The 19,008-nt window shown below is 45.7% G+C and overlaps 1 non-coding gene and 1 pseudogene across 1 annotated transcript; both read left to right on the forward strand.

Moving 5' to 3' along the window:
• Nucleotides 1-15,969: 15,969 nt before the first annotated feature.
• On the forward strand, nucleotides 15,970-18,378 carry LOC101287038 (RNA transcription, translation and transport factor protein-like; annotated as a pseudogene).
• On the forward strand, nucleotides 16,459-16,565 carry LOC117200217 (U6 spliceosomal RNA). The gene has a single exon (XR_004481698.1). It is a non-coding gene; the product is annotated as a U6 spliceosomal RNA (small nuclear RNA).
• Nucleotides 18,379-19,008: the final 630 nt, after the last annotated feature.

The raw sequence follows: 19,008 nt of genomic DNA on the forward strand, positions 1-19,008 counted from the left end.
CATTTGTACTGGGAAAAAGAAATAAGCAACAATCATTTCTATAGCAAGAGGGTTACGTTTTTAAAGATGGGTAAACCTATGTATGCTTTCTATATGCGGAGAAAATGTCTGGAAGGTCACAAAAGAGACTGAATGATGGCTGGAGAGAGGAGCTGCGGGAGAGGGAAGCATACTTTCCACATGTTTGAGAGTTTATAAATGTGCATTACATTTATAATAAAAGGAAATTCATTGAGTACTTGGCTATATACCAGGCACTGTGCTAGGCATTAGGATCAAAAAATTGAGCTAGACATTGTCCCTGCCCTCAGAAAGCTCCCGGCCTAACGGTGACAGCCATGCAAACAGACCACTGACAGCAAAGAGAGGAAAGGCATAAAGAAGCAAATGGACAATTTTATGGGGCGGGGCGGGGAATGAGCACACTGGCACAGACTGAGAAAGTTCACAGAGGAGGCTTAAAAATAAGTCAATGCTGGTGGCATAGATGGGGGAGGACCTGAGAGGAGGGGTGGAGGGGGGAGGCACTTCCCACCTCTGGGCTTCAGACCTTCCCTCATTCTAAAATGAGGGAATCAGGCTAAGTTATCTTGGACACCACTTCCAGTTCCGAAGCCCTAGGCCTTCCTTCACCTTCTCTCCCTCTGTTCAGGTAGCATATTCATCACACAGTGAGAATAAGAAAACTAATACCATATGTAGGCGAAGCTCAACATGCGGACAGAGCTGTAAACTGGGACTCAGGGATGTGAGTTTCTTAATCAGACTTCTGCAGGCAGATATTGTTTTGTCTTCTGTGATTCAAACACCACATGTGTGAATTTCAGAGGTCGGTGTAGGGGAGGAAAAATATTTCCTCTACCTATCTTAAGTTCCTCAGTTGGGGCTCTGTAACAAAAGACAGATTAACAAGAGAAAACAGAATTTTGTCAACATGTATATTTCATATAAACATGGGAGAAACTCAGAGATGAGTAATTTAAGGAGGTAACTTAGAACTCAGGCTTAGGTAGCTTATGTAGCATCTTCAACAAAGAACAATAGATTTGTAGAGCAATGGCAGGTCAAAAGAAAGAAGTTTTAGGCTTCAAAGGGCAACAAACTGTGTGAAAGTAAATACATGGGGGAAAATTAATGGTTTGTTTGTTTGTTTGTTTGTTTACAGTAACATTTGTCTCTGGGCTGATAAGAGTCCAGAGTCTTATAGTAAAGGAAAATTTATATCCTGCCTTTAAGCAGAAATGGGGAAGGTATAGAGAGCTTTTCCTGCATTTGCTATTTCTTAATTGCCTTCAGCTCAAAATAATTCTTACATTAAAAAGGCATATTTTGACATATTCTCGTTTACTTCACAAGTTATGTAGACCAGCCATCCATCTGTAGATGGAATCACTGAAAAAAAATGGGGAATTACAAAACAGAGGACAGTGTCTTATCTTGGCACCCAAGGCAAGTTCCTAGAACCTCAGCAAATGGTGCAGTGAGTTGGGAAAGAACACTGGAGTCAGGAAACTGAGTTCAAATCTGGATCCAGCTGTGTGACCTTGGGCAAATTACTCACTCAATGATTCTCTTTCTCCATTTACATGTTATTTACAAGTAACTGAGCCTCTATGAACCCACTCAAGACTTAAAATCAATTTCAAACATAATCACATTAAAACACACACACACCTCTGAAGGCAAAAATGAGTAATGAGTATTTTTCCTGGAATTATAGTACACATCACATAGCAAAACTTCCCCAAAATCTTGACTTTGTAGGGGAGGAAAAATAATTTTCCTTTTACACTTATGAGTTCTTAGTTGAGACCCTTGTAATAAAAAATAGAGAAAAGCATAAAAGAAAAAAGCAAACAGAAGTTTATTAACATGTATGGCTCATGTATACATGGGAGATACCCAGGAAAAATGAGCACCCCAAAGAGGTGGCTTTAGAATTCAGGATTAAATACTATGTTAATAGGGAAAGAGGTAAGGGGATGTAGGCCTCTTAGGGGAGAGTATGTAATTTGGCGGAAAGATGAATGGGCTCTTAGAAGAATATGTGGGAGATAAGATAGTTTGTGACAAAGTTACCTGGGTGTGGTATTGACGTCCAGTCTCCTCTCCTGTGATAAGAATGAATCTTCCCCTATTAACGAAATTCCCAGGGAGGGGATTTATGACATCTGAGTTCCTTTGGGAGGATTTATCTTTAGGCAGATAGGGGAGTTCAGAGAAAGCCTGTCCATGCATTTGTTGTTTTTCAAATGCCTACAGTTCAAAATAATAGATATATCAAAGCAGCATACTTTGGGGCGTGGCATGGCCTAAACGCCTACAGTCATATTTTGTGGTGGCATACTCTACAGCCTTCAGCTCTTTCTTCAAATTCCTCTCCCTTTAGCAGCTGCTACAGTTGTCACTCTCTCTGTCTCTCTCACTTATATCTTCCAGCCCCTCTTCAGCCTCTTAGCTGCTGATGCCCCTCCAGCCTTACCCCCAGGTCCAGCTATTCCTTTCTTATGAAGAGCAGTGACTCCACCTAACACCCTCCTTAGATGATTATCTACAACTATTCATTAAAATACTTTTGGTCTCAAAGACTGGATGAAGAACACAGACCTTGCCAAGTGTTTGGGAGGATTAAATAAGAAAAGTATGTCTAGTGCTGAGAGAGAGAGCAGATACAGCAGATATGTGTTCCTCTTTTTGCCTTCCTTTCTCCTGGACAGTAGTGGATATTCAGAAGTGGAAAATGGGGTAGAAAAGCAAGCTGCCTTAAGGAGAACTGTCAACCACTGAAAACCAGACTTTGTACTGAGATTTTGGGGTGTGTGATTGAGTCCCCTCCCCACTACACACACATCTTTCTAAAGTACCCCCAATCCCCCTTCACCCAGTCACACTACTGCCCTTAAACATTCTTCCTTGTGGCCACTTCACTACCTGACTCTTTCCCCACCTGTTCTTAGCTACCTGCCAGTAGGTATCCATGGAAACGTCCCTAAATAGGCAGGCAAGTTACTCACTGATAAAGGACCCTGCTCTCCCTTCTTGCTACCTTGAAATCCTTGCTCTACCCTTCTCACAAGGTATTGGTAGTGTCACCAAACCAAACATGGGTCCACTCACCTAATGTACAGCAAAGTCAATCTACTGACAGCAGGTTGCATTAAAGGAGAGTGCAGCTTTTATTGCAGGACACCAAGCAAGGAGAATGGGCAGCTCATGCTCAAAAGACCTAAACTCCCAGATGGTGTTCAGGGGAGGGTTTTTAAAGGCCACATTTGGGGTGAGGGTTGCAGCTCACAGACTTTCTTCTGATTGGTTTGTGATGAGGTAACAGGATGGTGTTTCAGGAATCTTAATCATCAACCTTCTGGTGGCAACCAGTCTAGGATCTACATGATTGTGGTCAGCAAGTAGCCACCATCCTCCATCTGAGTATGTGTGTGTGGGGGGGTGTCTCAGTATCTGAAGAACAACTCAAAAATATGCATCAGATAGTTATGTATATCCCTTGAGGAAGAACTAGGACTCTGTTTTATCCACTGAACTATTGTTTCTAGACTGCTTTTCCTTTTTTTCTGCATTCCCTCACCTCCCTAATTAGTAATTGCTTGATTCTGTTCTTTGGAACTCAGGGAAGTCCTAGGAGACTAAAGCCTTTTTCTACAATCAAGAAACAGGGGACACAGAGGGGCTTTTGCACCTGGGAAGGCCCCACAGAATCCTGCTCAGTTTCAATCCCTGCTTTTCTTTGATACTCCTCAATCCTAAGGAGAAGGGGGTGGGATAATAAAGGGAATACAGTTTTGAACTGAGAGGTTAATCATAAACCCAGCATAGGAACTCGGTTTTAGGGGAGCTCAGTTTCACTAGTTCTAGTCCCTGTGAGCAAAAACCAATTGCACCCAGTCAGTGCTGCCTCAAAACATGCTATGTGGCAGTTTCTTCTAAAGTTAAACAGTATTTACCACATGACCCAGCCATTCCACTCCCGGTGTTACCCAGAAGAGGTTAAAGTACATGTTCACACAAGATTTATATACAAATGTACATAACAACTTTATTTGCAATAACTAAACACGGAAAACAACACAGATGTCTATCCGCAAGAGAATGGACGAGCTGTGGTCACATTACGGAGTCCAAGCTTGTACTGCCCACCACACAACAGGCCAGCAAGTCAAGAGACGAGTTGTTGGACAAGGAAGAGTGAATTTACTAAGAAAGCCAGGAGACCAAGAAGTGTAGCGTCCCAAAGAACCAGCTTACGCGAGTTAGAATTCAGGCTTCTTTTATACTAAAAGGGGAGGGTGGGCTGGGGGGGTGGGGGTGGGGAAGGAGGTAGCTGGTTGCTGTGAACTTCTTGGTGCTGGAACCCTTTGTTCCTGCAGCTGTCCCTGTAGGTCAGGTCACGGTGTTCCTATAAACCTCCCACAAGACAAATGTTATTCTCTGTTCTGCAACTTTTCATGTCTATAGGAATGGAAAAGTGTTACACATTTAAAGGTCAGAGCCTTGAGGATGGGCTATCTTGTATATTTCAGGCTACAGGCAACATTCTTTCACAAACCTGCAGAGTCAGCATGACTCAGCACAGGCAACAGAGCTCAAGGTTTAGCGCTAAAGGACTAGATCCAATATGGAGTCAGGCTTGTTCTCTGTTACAGTCACTCCATACAATAGCACCAGCAATAAAAAGGAATAAACAGACAACCACACAGATGAATCTCAAAAACATTATGCTGAACAAAAGACACATGCCACAAAAGTGCACATATTAGATGGTTCTATTTACATTAACTTCTAGAAAAGTCAAAATGAATCCATGGTGACAGACAGCAGATCAGTGGCTGCCTGGGTCCAGAGGTTGGGGAGGTGGGGAGGAGGATAACTGCAAAGCAGCAGGAAGAAACTTTGGGGGGTGATGGAAAAGTTTTATATCTTAATTGTAGTGGTCATTACCCAAGTGTATATACATTGTCAAATCTCATTGAACTGTGCACTTAAAATGGGTGCATTTTATTGGATGCAGATTCATCAGTAAAGTTGAGCTTTTAAAAAACTGTTCTGTTTCTGCAGGTCTCAGAGGCAGGCTCTGAATACAGCACCTGGTATGTAACAACTGATAGTAGTTATTCCAGTAGCCCAAGGAAAACCATTCCCAATCCCAAATCTGGGGTGCCCTGGAGAACACCCCCCAGAAGTCTTTCTCACCCAAGGTTGGGTTTGTGCAAGTTCAAAAGTTGATTGAAAGGGGTTTCCTAACTCAGCTCTTCCTGCTGTGCCGGAGAGCAGGCCTGAACTATTTCAGGCCCAAAGGCAACATCCTTGAGAAGTTCTATCTGGAAGGAGTGGGAGATCGCCATGGCAACCTGTCCCAGGCCCAGCCCTGGCCAGCCTCCAAGGCACACAAATAAAGCCATTGGAATGTGGTGCAGGGCAAAGGGTGGGGTGGGGGGAGAAAGTTGCCAAGTTTCCATGAAAACCAATAATGTGAGGCCTGAGGCCCTGGGAGCTGTCAGGGAAGCTTGGGCCCCTACACGATCAGCCCCAGGGAAATATAACACGTTCACAGACAGACAGACAGACAGACTTGTACACACACCCTGCTTGGAGAACAGCAGCGCTGCTTTTTGAAAAAAGAGGCCTGATGAAATGAGAGCCCTGGCTTTAGAGCCTCACAAACAGCCCTTCCAGTGCCCAGTGATACTTCCTAGTAACCTCAGGCAAGTTTCTGAGCCAGTTATCTACTTGGCCCACTCCCTCCCCTCTTTGCCCAGAGGTCACCTTCTCCCTGAGACCTTTCCCGGTAACCTTACATCAAACTGCAGCCTCCCCTGCCCCAAACCCCTGCTCTGCTTTATTTCTCTTCATGGCACTTAGCACCACCTGACATATGAGACATTTCACTTATTCATCTTGTTTGTTGTCTTGTTCGTGTCAGTTCCACAAGTGCGGGGATTTTCGTCTGTCCATGCTCTCTCACCAATGCCTAGAACAGTGCCTGGCACATAGTAGAAGTGCACAAGGAACATGACAGAGCATGGACTTCTCTGTACATCAGCTTTCTCATCAGCAAAATGGGGATCATTCTACCATTGTGGGGTTAATGGGAGGGTTAAAGGAGTGGGTTTAAGGCTGTGAGGTAGGTGCCCAGCCCTTAGTGGGGTTCCACTAAGGCAACTCACAGTTAGAGTCTTCATTTAGTGAGGCTTAATCGTGAGCAGGTTCCTCATTACTGCCCTTCTGCACTTTGGTCCACATTTAAAAACAACTTTCCTGGGTTCTTACTTGCTACCCTGACCCGAGTCCAAGAACTTACCTGTGTCCATGTTCTGCAAAACCACTAGATATTAAAGACAATGTAATCAGAGATTTGATGCACAGAGGCATTTCTCTCTCTCTAAATATTTGTTAGGAGACTGAACAAATGAACTAATTAATTCATAGGAAAACAAGGTCTTAAAAATGTACAGACGGGGACTTCCCTGGTGGTGCACTGGTTAGGAATTCATCTGCTAATGCAGGGGACACGGACTCGAGCCCTGGTCTGGGAAGATCCCACATGCTGCAGAGTAACTAAGCCCATGTGCCACAACTACTGAGCCTGCACTCTAGGCCCGCAAGCCACAACTATGAGCCCCTGTGTCACAACTACCGAAGCCCGTGCACCTAGAGCCCGTGCTCTGCAACAAGAGAAGCCACCGCAGTGAGAAGCCCGTGAACCGCAACGAAGAGTAGCCCCTGCTCACCGCAGCTAGAGGAAGCCCTGAACACGCACAGCAACGAACACCCAACGCAGCCAAAAAACTAAAATTAATTAATTAATTAAAAAAAATTTTTCTTAATGTACAGACGGTTTGTACAGGCAGGAAATGTTTAACCTGTCAAAGGAGAGAACAGGTATTTCTTGCCTTCTTAGACTGTGCCAGGTGGCGTGTTAGGCACCTGACATGTCTTATATTGTTTCATCCTGTGTCAGCCTTACAAGGAATGTATCCAAGAATGAACAAACTGAGGTCAGGACACTGGCCTGAGGCCACAGAGCATTAAGTAGTGGGACAGGAGTTGAACCCAGAGCTCACAAGCCCCACAGCCTGTGTTCCTCCTGCCACCCCACCCCACCTCCTTTGAAAATTCATTTGGTAAAAGGCCTCTTTGCCAAGCTAGGGACTTTGGATACATTCTGTTGGCAATTCTTAAAAAAAAAAAAGCAACTGATTATAAATATATGGGAACTACTAAGGAAGGAGGAATTATTTCTGCCTGAGATAAATCAGAAAAGCTACCGAAGGGAGATGGGACTGTTTCGGGACTTGTATTTCTATTTCATTTAACTCGTGTTTGCAGAGGTTATCACTGGCTTTTGGTTCCAACACATGACAATGAACAGCACTTTCTATTCATATGAGTTTTCCATCTTGTCATATTTTCAGCAGGTCATTCCTTTGGGATCCGGTACTTTTATCTATAGCCGTTTACATCACTTCATTGCCAGCATTTATCATGTTCTGGCAACGGCCACTTTCCGAGGGGCTGAAGCCTCCAACTACAAACCTTTAAGAAAGCAGAGAGTGTGGAGTTTGGAGCCTGCTTGAACCAATTCTCCTGTTCAGTGACTTCACAGAGGTGGCTTGAAATTAGCCAAGATGAGAGCATTTACTCGGCAGAAACCGACAGATGCTTTAAACCGAGGCTTTTCTTTGTTTCCCCTGGAGAGCCGGTTGTTAAACATTGCACCAACACACAACTGGCTTAGCTATTGTGAAAGAGCAGAGAGAATCCTGGATACAAGTCAGAAAACTTGAGTCTTAACCTCGTGATATTACTAACGCACTTCAACCTCAGGCAAGTCATCTCACCTCTGGGGCCTCAGTTCCCTTTTCTATTAAATGGAGGGAGATTGACTAGATTCAAAAACCAGTATTGCGACGCAGCAATCCCACTACTGGGCATATACCCTGAGAAAACCATAATTCAAAAAGAGTCATGTACCACAATGTTCATTGCAGCTCTATTTACAATAGCCAGGACATGGAAGCAACCTAAGTGTCCATCAACAGATGAATGGATAAAGAAGATGTGGCATATATATACAAGGGAATATTACTCAGCCATAAAAAGAAACAAAATTGAGTTATTTGTACTGAGGTGGATGGACCTAGAGTCTGTCACAGAGAGTGAAGTAAGTCAGAAAGAGAAAAACAAATACCGTATGTTAACACATATATATGGAATCTAAGAAAAAAAAAAAAAGTCATGAAGTACCTAAGGGTAAGACGGGAATAAAGACACAGACCTACTAGAGCATGGACTTGAGGATATTGGGAGGGGGAAGTGTAAGCTGTGACAAAGTGAGAGAGTGGCATGGATATATATACACTACCAAATGTAAAATAGATAGCAAGTGGGAAGCAGCCGCATAGCACAGGGAGAGCAGCTAGGTGGTTTGTGACCACCTAGAGGGGTGGGATAGGGAGGGTGGGAGGGAGGGAGACGCAAGAGGGAAGAGATATGGGAACATATGTATATGTATAACTGATTCACTTTGTTATAAAACAGAAACTAACACACCATTGTAAAGCAATTATACTCCAATAAAGATGTTAAAAAAAAAAACCCGTATTGTTAGGCTCCCAAGTTATTCCTCAAAAAGAAAACAGTTTAGAAGTTCTTCAGGCAATCTTCAATATTAAAAAGAATGAAAGAAAGAAAAGAAAACCATGCATGAATCCCCTGATAAGACCCAATAGGTTAACTTAAGGAATAAATTGTGTTTACTGGTTAAAATCTTTCAAAATCTGAAACTCAGGGGAAAGACAATAAAAGCAGGCAGCCCTCTGCTCCCCTCAATCCAATATATTGAGCACCGGAAATGGGGCAGTCACTGCTGGTCACTGAAGCTATCGTGCTGGGGAAGACACAGTCCCTGCTCCCGGGAGTTTGCAGACTAGGGAGGTAGATAGACAAGCAGGCGAGCATCGTAACAAATGGGATCCACGCTCTGATGCAGGAAGAACCAGGCTTTAAGGGAGCACAGAGCAGGGGCACTATCAGTGTTGGGAGAGTAGAGGATGGCTTCTCGGGAGAAGAGACATCTAATGGGAATTAAAGCCCAGAGGTCAAACAGGGTAGGAACACTGGGGGAATTTTGCAGGCATGGAAAGTAGCTGAAAAGCATGGGACTAGCTGATGCCGGAAAGGCACACAGGGCCTTTTGTATCAGGTAAGGGAATTCAGAATTTATCTTTCGAGTACCGGGAAACCACTGAAACGTGTGTAAACAGGTGAGTAATTTGAACGTTACAGAGCTCATTCAGGCTGTTATGTTGGGCAGGAATGGAAAGGAAGCAACACTGGAAGCTGCGGGACCAGTTCCGAGGCTCTTGCAGCAAAACAAGAGTCTGGTGACTTGGTAGAGTGTGAATGCATTAGGGCGTGTATAAGTACCCTGAGGCTGCTGTAACAAAGTACTGTTACCAAACAGGGTTCTTGGCCTTCCCCAAGCAATAGAAATTGACTAGAGGCCAGACCAGAAATTCAGGCATGGTTTTATTGGCTCCTCTGCTGCAGCAGGGGGGAGTGAGAACAAAAACAGGTTCCCTTGCTTGCTCCGTCACCAACCGTCACCGAGGGGGTGGAGAGCTTGTTTCTTATATGGGGTGCGGGTAGGGATGCGTCCAGAGGTCGGGCCAGAGGGGTGGCTTAGGTGGTGTTGTGTGCAGGGGGCATGCGCTGCTTTTGCTCCCGACACCCTGTTTTTTCTCCAGGCTCTTCAAAAGTGTCATTTGGGTTTTTTGGTCTCTTTGTATCTTTTGGGTCCAGAATTTGTCCCAGCTGCCCATGCAGGCAGTTATTTTTAGTCCCATATAGTTTCTTTGTATTTTGTTGCTCAGGGAGAGGTGTGTCAGGTGCAAGCATTGCAGCACAGCAGCAAAAGTATCCCAGGTCCCAGCAAAGGGTCCCAGGTCCCAGCCTGTCTCAGTACCACAAATTTGGCGGCTTAAATAACAGAAATGTATTCTCTCACAGTTCTGGAAGCTAGAAGTCCCAAATCATGGTGTCAGCAGGGCTGAGCTCCCTCGGAGACTCTGGGTAGAATCCTCCTTCCTTCGCCCTAGCATCTGGTGGGGCCATCGATCCTTGTGTTCCTTGGCTTGCAGCTGTATCTCTCCAATTCCTGCCTCTGTGTTCTCCCTGTGGGTCTTTGTCTCTACACATCGTATTCTATAGACACCAGTTGTATTGGATTAAGGATCTACCCTGCTTCAGCATGATCTCATCTTAACTAATTACATATGCAACGACCTTCTTTCCAAATAAGGTCCCATTCTGAGGGTCTGGGGACTAGGAGTTTTGTGGGGGGTTTTTTGCGGTACGCGGGCCTCTCACTGCTGTGGCCTCTCCCATTGCGGAGCACAGGCTCCGGACGTGCAGGCTCAGCGGCCATGGCTCACAGGCCCAGCCGCTCCACGGCATGTGGGATCTTCCCGGACCGGGGCACGAACCCATGTCCCCTGCATCAGCAGGCGGACTCTCAACCGCTGCGCCACCAGGGAAGCCCAGGACTAGGAGTTTAACACAGCTTTTAGGGGGACACAATTCAACTTGTAATAGGGAGAGATTTAAAAATTGAATCAATAAAACTAATAAATTTATTAGGTATTGGGGGAGGGGCAAATAAAGGTTAGAAGTCAAGGGTTGCATGTTGATTTCTGAGTAGATGGTGGTCAAGGGAACCAAGTAGGGAACACAGGAAGGGAAGTGGATTTCAGGGAGAAAGTGATGAGTTTCATTTTGGATGTGTATCAATTTAAAAATGTGTTCCCCAGCAAAAAAAACAAAAACCCAAGGCTATGGGGGTTTCCTTTTCCCATATAACAAGACCAGAGGTACACAGTCCAGAGCTGGTACAGTTGTACCCCATTGCCATCAGGAAGCCATGCTCCTTCTGTCTTTCCAGTTGCCAACATTACCATGTAGGGCTTCACCCTCCTGCCTGTGTGTCCTGGTCACCTACAGGCTATTCCAACTCCAGCAGCTACATTCCAGACAAGCAGAAGACGAAGGAGGTGAAAACACAAGGAAACTGTTAGAAAAGCAAAAACATCCCAGAAACCCTAAGTCTGTGTGTCATCTGGCCACCTCTGCCTGCAACGGAGACTGAAGCAGACAGTACTTTTAGCTGGCACATTGCCACCCTGAACAAAATCAGGGCTCTGTTAAAAAGAGATAAAGAGAGAGTAGATTTGAGGTAGAAAACCAGCAGTTTCTGCCACAGTCCACCCCTTTGGCTAGCCAACATTCAAACACATCCTTCTTCCCATAAATAAAAAGCACTTACCCCTCCCCAAGAAATACAGCTGCAAAGTTCCATCTCGTCACCGACTCCAGTGAGAAGTCCAGGACCTTTAGAGGCTTAGGGTCAAGATGTTGCTTCCCTTGAGCAAGGATCCATAAGCTGAAAGCTGAAAGACTAGTTTCTCTCCCCAACAGTAGTGAGTTATAAATACAGTTACCGATGTAGATATAGATATAAATAGAGATAGGTATAACTTAAGTGATCACTTATACAAGTGATTGATGGATCACATTTTCAAACCTCTTTGGGAAGAGGGGAGCATGGCAAGCACCCAGCTGCCACTGGTCCATGGTGCTCATACAATCCCACTGGGCAGGAACAGTGAGCATTCACTGTCCTGGCAGTGGAACTCCTTGGTTAGCTCCTTAGCAGCCCTCGTTCTGGCCTCTGGAAGGATTTTCCTTGTTTGCTATTCCATACGGAAACCAGATAGCACTTTTCAGATGGCGCTTGAACCCAGTCAAAACTCAGATTGGGACTTGAACCCATGATCCCTGACTTAGGAGGGAACTTGAACCCACTGTCTTTTTTTTTTTAATACATTTATTTATTTACTTATCTTTGGCTGCGTTGGGTCTTGGTTGCCGTGCACCGGCTTTCTCTAGTTGCGCGAGTGGAAGCTACTCTTTGTTGCGGTGTGCGGGCTTCTCATTGCGGTGGCTTCTCTTTGTTGCAGAGCACGGGCTCTAGGCGTGTGGGCTTCAGTAGCTGTGTCGGGCGGGCTCAGTAGTTGTGGTACACGGGCTTAGTTGCTCCACGGCACGTGGGATCTTCCCGAACCAGGGCTCGAACCCGTGTCCCCTGAATTGGCAGGCGGATTCTTAACCACTGCGCCACCAGGGAAGTCCCCCCACTGTCTTTTACTTGAAACCACTCACCTGGTGTCTGGACTTACTGAAGCTCAGGTTCTTTGTCTCAGAGCAGAAAGAATTCAGCAGAAGGCAAAGCAGCAGGCAAAGAGTAAGTTTATTAGCACGAGACGCTTGTGAGAGATACAAGCGGGCAGGCGAGAAGGCTCTACCCCGAGGACTGAGAGGACTTTATTTTTATAAGCAAAAGAAAAGTGGGGAGGGGGAGAAGACCACCTTCTTCCTCATTTGGGTGTAGATATCAAGGCTTATGTCATTAGTTCCTCCTTAAACCCTATATGTTCTAACCGGGACTGCCATGGCGCCATTTAAATCACATGTATATTAGCGGAAGGGTGGTAACATATACTAAAATCTGGTAATTCATCTCAGGTTTCAGTATAATGTCTCCTTTCACTTAGTTTTTTTCCCCTTTCACCTCTATTCCTATGTTGGCTACAGGCAGAAATGCTACTCTTCAAGGACCATTAACTTCCTGACTTCAGGTAACAAGATTCAGACCCCATATCTATTGTCCTGTGTTTCAGGTTTGTGGCTTGAGTGTGCCTGGTCTTCCTTCGAGGTAGCATAGATTGTTACTAGGTTACTGGATTCTTTTCTTGAGTGGTAATTAGCCTACAACAGTCTCCCAAACTCCCTTAAATTTCCCTCTCTGTCTTTAGTCCCCTAAGTGGAATTTTTTGTTAAAATACATTTATTTATCCTACTCTATCCCTATCCCTGTGACTGCACCTGATTCGGGCACTGGGAAGAATACCCTTCCTGGAGGCTGTCAAGCTTCAGCAGACACTGCTGCTCACATAGATCAGGTCCCATCAATGCCTTGGGGGTTTCACAGGCTGTACTGAACAGCCTGGGGGATTCTTTGATAATCCAAACCTTCAAGATCTTAGCAGGCTTCCTCTATTTGTTTCAGTTCTATGAATAACCCTCATCAAAAGATCTTGCCCAGCTCTTTTCCAGAGCTGAAAATTGGCAGAATATGCCAACCCCAAATATGCTACTTTGCCATAAGGATTATTTTGAGCTAAAGACATTGGAAAAGCAGCAGGTACAGGAAGGACACTCTGACCACCTGTGCCCACCCCCTACCCATTGCACTTTTCTTCCTGAAAGCAGGAGATAAATAACTTCCTAGTGCAAGATGCCAGGAGGAAAGACACATTCCTACCACCAGAGATGGGGGGTGGAAGCCGGAGAAATCTATACAAACAGACCTTTTTAAAACAACTCATCCTACCTTGGTCTCCCCATATGTTTTACTTTTCCACAGTTGTTCCTCTTTGTTCAACTAAGTTTATAAACTTAGATGGGGGGGTCAAGGGGGCGGAGGTCAAGGGGGGGTCTTCATTTTCCTATGGGAAATGTCCACACAAAAATCCATGTGCTTTTCTCCTATTCATCTTAGTCAATTTAATTCTCAGGCCCAGCCAGAGACCCTGCGAGAATAGAGATACAATTCTGCCTCCCCTACAGACTTAAGTCTGAAGACTTGATTTTTTACCTCTGTATTCTGCCAACCTACTTCTCACTTAAAGGTCTTTGTCTTGAGACAATCCAAAATGAAACATGGGGGAGGGCTGGAGCGGGGGAGGAAACGCCCGATGCCCTCTTTGCAGGTAGACCTACTCCCTTGAACTGGCACATACTCCTTAATGGAAAAGGGGCAGGAAATCAGTACACAGCAACCTTCTAAATGTTTTCTACCATTTCCTCTAGCCCTGATTGGCATGGCTCTGTCCCAACATGTAGCAAAAAACAGTTTGATCGAACGCCACTGCATAACAAAGCTCACCAGCTTTCCAGGCTGCAGCCGTGGGGACCTCATTAACTACCATTCTCCTCCACTCAGTCAATCCCACAGATTAGGGCCTGTGACTTCCAGAAACCACCTTAAAATACGAAAGTCTACATGCATCAGGGTTCTTAATTGTAAGCAACAGAAGCTGATCCTGGCTGATTACAGAGAAAATAAATGTATTTAAAACAATCTCAATAGCCCACAGAATCTGTGTGAAACTGAAGAAACTGGCTCAAGATTAAGCTTCCAAGAAAAGGATTGAAAACCAAAAACCTGGCCTGATGAAGAAACTGCTGCTTCTGCTACTGCAGTTGCCGCCATGATGTGCTAATGCCGCCATCTGCATTTCGACCAGAAGCTCCATTTGATTATAACCACCGCTACACTGGTAATGCTATCACTTGTGCATCAAGAGCTCAGCTCAACTTGAAAATGCTGTATCCCTGAAAACAATTCACCTCTGCCACTGCCAGGAAAATGGTTTCCACGCCAAGCCTCCTTCCTCAAATTGTGCCATTCTGAATCAAAGTTTCATATGGGCGAGTCCCATTGGTGGAGAATAGCTCACAGGCCTAAGCCTGACCACAAAAGAGACTGGGAAACACCTTTCTGAGGAAAAGGGACTGATGAGGCTGGAAATTCCCCCAAACAGAGCAAAAAGTACTGAGAATCCAGAAAACATAGCTATGTGGGGCATTCAAGTGGAACAATCTGGTAGATGATGACTACGCGTATCTGTAGTTTGGGAGAGCTACCTGGGCTTGGGAGCATAGAGGTGGTATTACGGTTTGAACTGTGTCTCACCAAAATTTATATGTTGATATCCTCCTCTCCATTACCTCAGAATGTGCCTTTACTTGGAGATAAGGTCTTTCCAGAGGTAATCAAGGTAAAAAGAGATCATGAGAATTGGCCCTAATCCAACATGACTGGTGTCCCTCTAAAACGGGGAAATTCGGACACAGAGAGAATGCCATGTAAAGATAAAGGCAGCAAGCCAAGGAACATCAAAGATTGCCAGCAAACCGTTAGAAGCTAGGAGAGACGGAGGGAACAGGTTTTGTCCTCACAGGCCTCAGAAGGAACCAACACCACCACACCCTGATCTAGAACTTCCAGACTGCAGTGAGCGGTCCCAAAGAGAGATATTAGTTCCCTGCCCAGGAATTGAACCTGGGTAGCCTGGATGAAAACCAGGAATCTTAACCAGTAGACCACCAGGGGCTAGAGGCTGGAAGTAAAGTGGCCCTGGCTCTTGCCGGGTTTGAAAGCAAGAATGTTTCAAGGAGGCAGAAACTGTACAAAGGAGTACAAAGTTTATTATTGGAGACACAGCACAACAAGTGGGAGAGCACACAGAGAAAGTGTTTGACTGAAGCAAGGCTGAAATACACATGCAGAGAGAAAGGGTGTGGGCATCCTTCCTAATGAGGAGCACAGTAAAGAGGTGATTGAAATCACTTGTACAGGGCAGTCCTTCTGGGTCTTTGTTTACCTTTGGCCAATTATCTTGTTTCTTTTTTCACACCTGACTGGGCCTAGGATCCTCCCCAGCAGGTGTGCTCAACTTTTCGCCAAGACGGATCCCACAGCAGAGGCCTGTGACGGTATGTCCACCCTTATTATGGGGTGGCGCCCCCTCCTTTTTGACCCCCAAGGAGTCTTTCTGCTCCTCTGCAGTCGGGGAAGTTTCCCTGACCTCAGCAGTGGTCATCTTCCTTCTTTACTCCAGCAGAGCTCAGCTTCTGCCGCTAGCTTTGTCCTTGGAGTGTCTGGGGGAAAACAAAGCTTCAGTTTTAGTTCACTTGACAAACACGAGCTCTCCAGCCCAGGAGCCCATCTACCTCCTACCTCAGAAGGGCAAGGAAGGGGAGCGAGGGCTAATACCTGGGGACATATTAAAGGGAAGGCATCTCTTCCTCCATGAGAAGAGGAAAAGCCAGATGCAGGTGAGATGAGGATTCCTGGGCAATGACCTATTTTAGGAAGCATTCTCAGGAATGACCTGAAGGGGAGCGGGAAAAGCAAGCAGGAAGGGAAGGGGGCCGAGCACGAATGCCATGACAGCAAAGTGCCATGAAGAGCACCCAGACTTGGGTGCATCCCCCCGGGGAGCTCTCACAGCTCAGTCATCCCAGTCATCGGGCAGGTTTGCGGGGGTATTTATACTCCCGATTCAGGCAGCCTGAGGGCAGTCTTCAGACAAGAGACACAGGTGCTGGCTGTGGGGAGTGAAGGCACATGGGGGTGCTGGTGTGCCCCCAGACAGCGAAGGAATCCAAGGGGACAGGGGCAGAGCTCGGGCAGCCTCTGCTATACAGCTGTGGGTTGGCAGGACAACAAGAGAGTAACACATGAAAAGTTCTATATCCCCTTCTATTCTATAGGGAAGACATTTGAGGAGAATGAAGAAGGTTTAAAGTATGAAAGAGGTGCTCGCTTCAGCAGCACATATACTAAAATTGGAACGATACAGAGAAGATTAGCATGGCCCCTGCGCAAGGATGACACTCAAATTCATGAAGCGTTCCATATTTTTGGGAAGCAGATTCGTGAAGTGTTCCATATTTTTGGGAAGCAGCCGTATAGCACAGGGAGATCAGCTCGGTGCTTAGTGACCACCTAGAGGGGTGGGATAGGGAGGGTGGGATAGGATGGTGGGAGGGAGACGCAAGAGGGAGGAGATATGGGGATATATGTACATGTATAGCTGATTCCCTTTGTTATAAAGCAGAAACTAACACACCCTTGTAAAGCAATTATACTCCAATAAAGATGTTAAAAATAAGTAAATAAAAAATTAAGTATGAAAGAGAAAGCTGATCAGGAAGGTACAGAAAGATTGCCAGGCAACAGTGAAGTCCCAGCTGAGAGAGAGACCAGGACCTTGTTATGGCACAAACACCAACAGCATCCAGGTATAACAGGACGGTGGGGCAAAAGAGGAGTGATTGGCAAAGACATGGTAAAGGCATTCGGTCTTTCCTGAGCAGGAGAGGAACTTAGAACCTTAGAACTGAATAGAAAGGGAGACAACGGAGAGGCCAGGGGCTTGGCAGTTTTAACAAATTTGAAGAACAGGTATTGTGGGAGCAACTGGGTTAAAAAAATGTGAAAGGTTGAGAGAGTGTGGTCCCAGATTTAAGAAACAATGATGCAAGGTCCAGGCCGTGGCCATTACGGTGGGTACCTAAGGTGGAACAGAGGGGAAGGTCACTGGAGTTGAGGAGGTCAAAGAACCAACAGGCTGCTCTCACCACGTTGCTGGTGCCTGAGTCACCCACTCCTCTTCCCCTCTCCTCTCCTGGCTGAAGCCTGGGGGACCACAGCCAGAAGCTGGGACCACAGCCAGAAGCTGGGACCACCGCAATCCTGCCAACTACAGTGCAAAGATGAAACAGAATTTAGAAACAATTGTTTGGCTCGAAAACCAGAAAACCAGACACTATGAGATTAAAGACAGAAATAATTTAAGAAACGTTCACAGCAGTGACTGACCCAAGTTCTTTGAAAGGTATCTCAGCGCCATGAACTGGTTTTTCAAGATCGCCAAGTAGCAATTGGCTGGCTTCTTGATTTAGCTGTTGACTATGGAGGTAATGCTGAAAAATACAAAGACTTGGGACCTGATGGTGCAAAACATGCAGACAGTGCAACTAAAAATGCAGAGCCATTGATCAGTTTGGATGTAAATAATCCTGCTAGGAAGGCTGGGGTAAAGGCTTTGCTAACCTCCTTTGGGTACAGCGTCACAGTGATTACCTGGTAACAAGGTAACGAGGTAAAAAAAGGCAATTCTCATTATGGTCCAGGACCTCCTGAACAGGATGTAGTTGCTGGAGGAAATCGAACAAAAGAAGGCTTGCCTGTTGCTTTAGACAAGCATATTCTTGGCTTGGACACAGGAAATGCAGTTCTCCATGAAGCTGCTCAAATTCTGTTGCATATAGAAGAGCTCAGAGAGCTGCAGACAAAAGTGAATGCAGCCAGAGTGGCTGTTCGGGCGATTCTTGCTGATCCAAAGACAGACCACAGGCTGGGGAAAGTTGGAGGACGAACCTTGTAGGATTTCACCTTCTCACCTGCTTAGTACAATTGAGAACCATGTACGCTCTGGCGTATGTTTGGAAATCAAATGTCACATTTTCAAAGGAGAAACCCCAGAAAATGGATGATGGTCTAGAGATTTACCATCATTGCTTTTTCTTTAATAAAGTTCTAGGAAGTGGGGAAAAGAAAAGAGAACTAGCAGGATGGGTGTGGAACGGGTCATGTACATGGACACCGAAAACTCACAGGAAGCCTCAGAGCCAGGCGCTGACTAGAGCAATGCTAACGGTAATACTCATCACTGACACATACTGAGTGCTTCCACCTGCTTTATCTCATTTCCTCCTCCTTCTCTTCCTTCAGGTCTTAGCTTAAATGGCACCTCATTCCCTAACCCCCTTCCCATCATGGTTCTCCTTCATTCTGTCTCAAACTTCATAGAACATATATCAATTTATAATTATTTTCTTCTGTTCACTTTTTTTTTTTTTTTGCGGTACGCGGGTCTCTCACTGCTGTGGCCTCTCCCGTTGCGGAGCACAGGCTCTGGACGCGCAGGCCCAGCGGCCATGGCTCACGGGCCCAGCTGCTCCGCGGCATGTGGGATCTTCCCGGACCGGGGCACGAACCCGTGTCCCCTGCATCGGCAGGCGGACTCTCAACCACTGTGCCACCAGGAAAGCCCCAAAGCCCACATTCTTAATGATAACACCTCCAAAATTTGCAGTGACTGAGAGGAGATGAAGGAAGTGGGGAGAGAGCAGGGCAGAGATGGGTGTACTGCCCTGCTCTCAGGTTATACGGTAGTTGTAGGACCAAGGACCTTCATACTAGAAATAGTTCAGAAGTAGCCCTGGGAAGGAAGGAGGGCTGCTAACCTACCTTCTGACCCCAGGTGTTCGAGATGTGGGCAATGCATAGCATCCTTTTGA

Source organism: Orcinus orca, chromosome 1 (assembly GCF_937001465.1).
Source record: "Orcinus orca chromosome 1, mOrcOrc1.1, whole genome shotgun sequence".
Lineage (NCBI taxonomy): Eukaryota > Metazoa > Chordata > Mammalia > Artiodactyla > Delphinidae > Orcinus > Orcinus orca.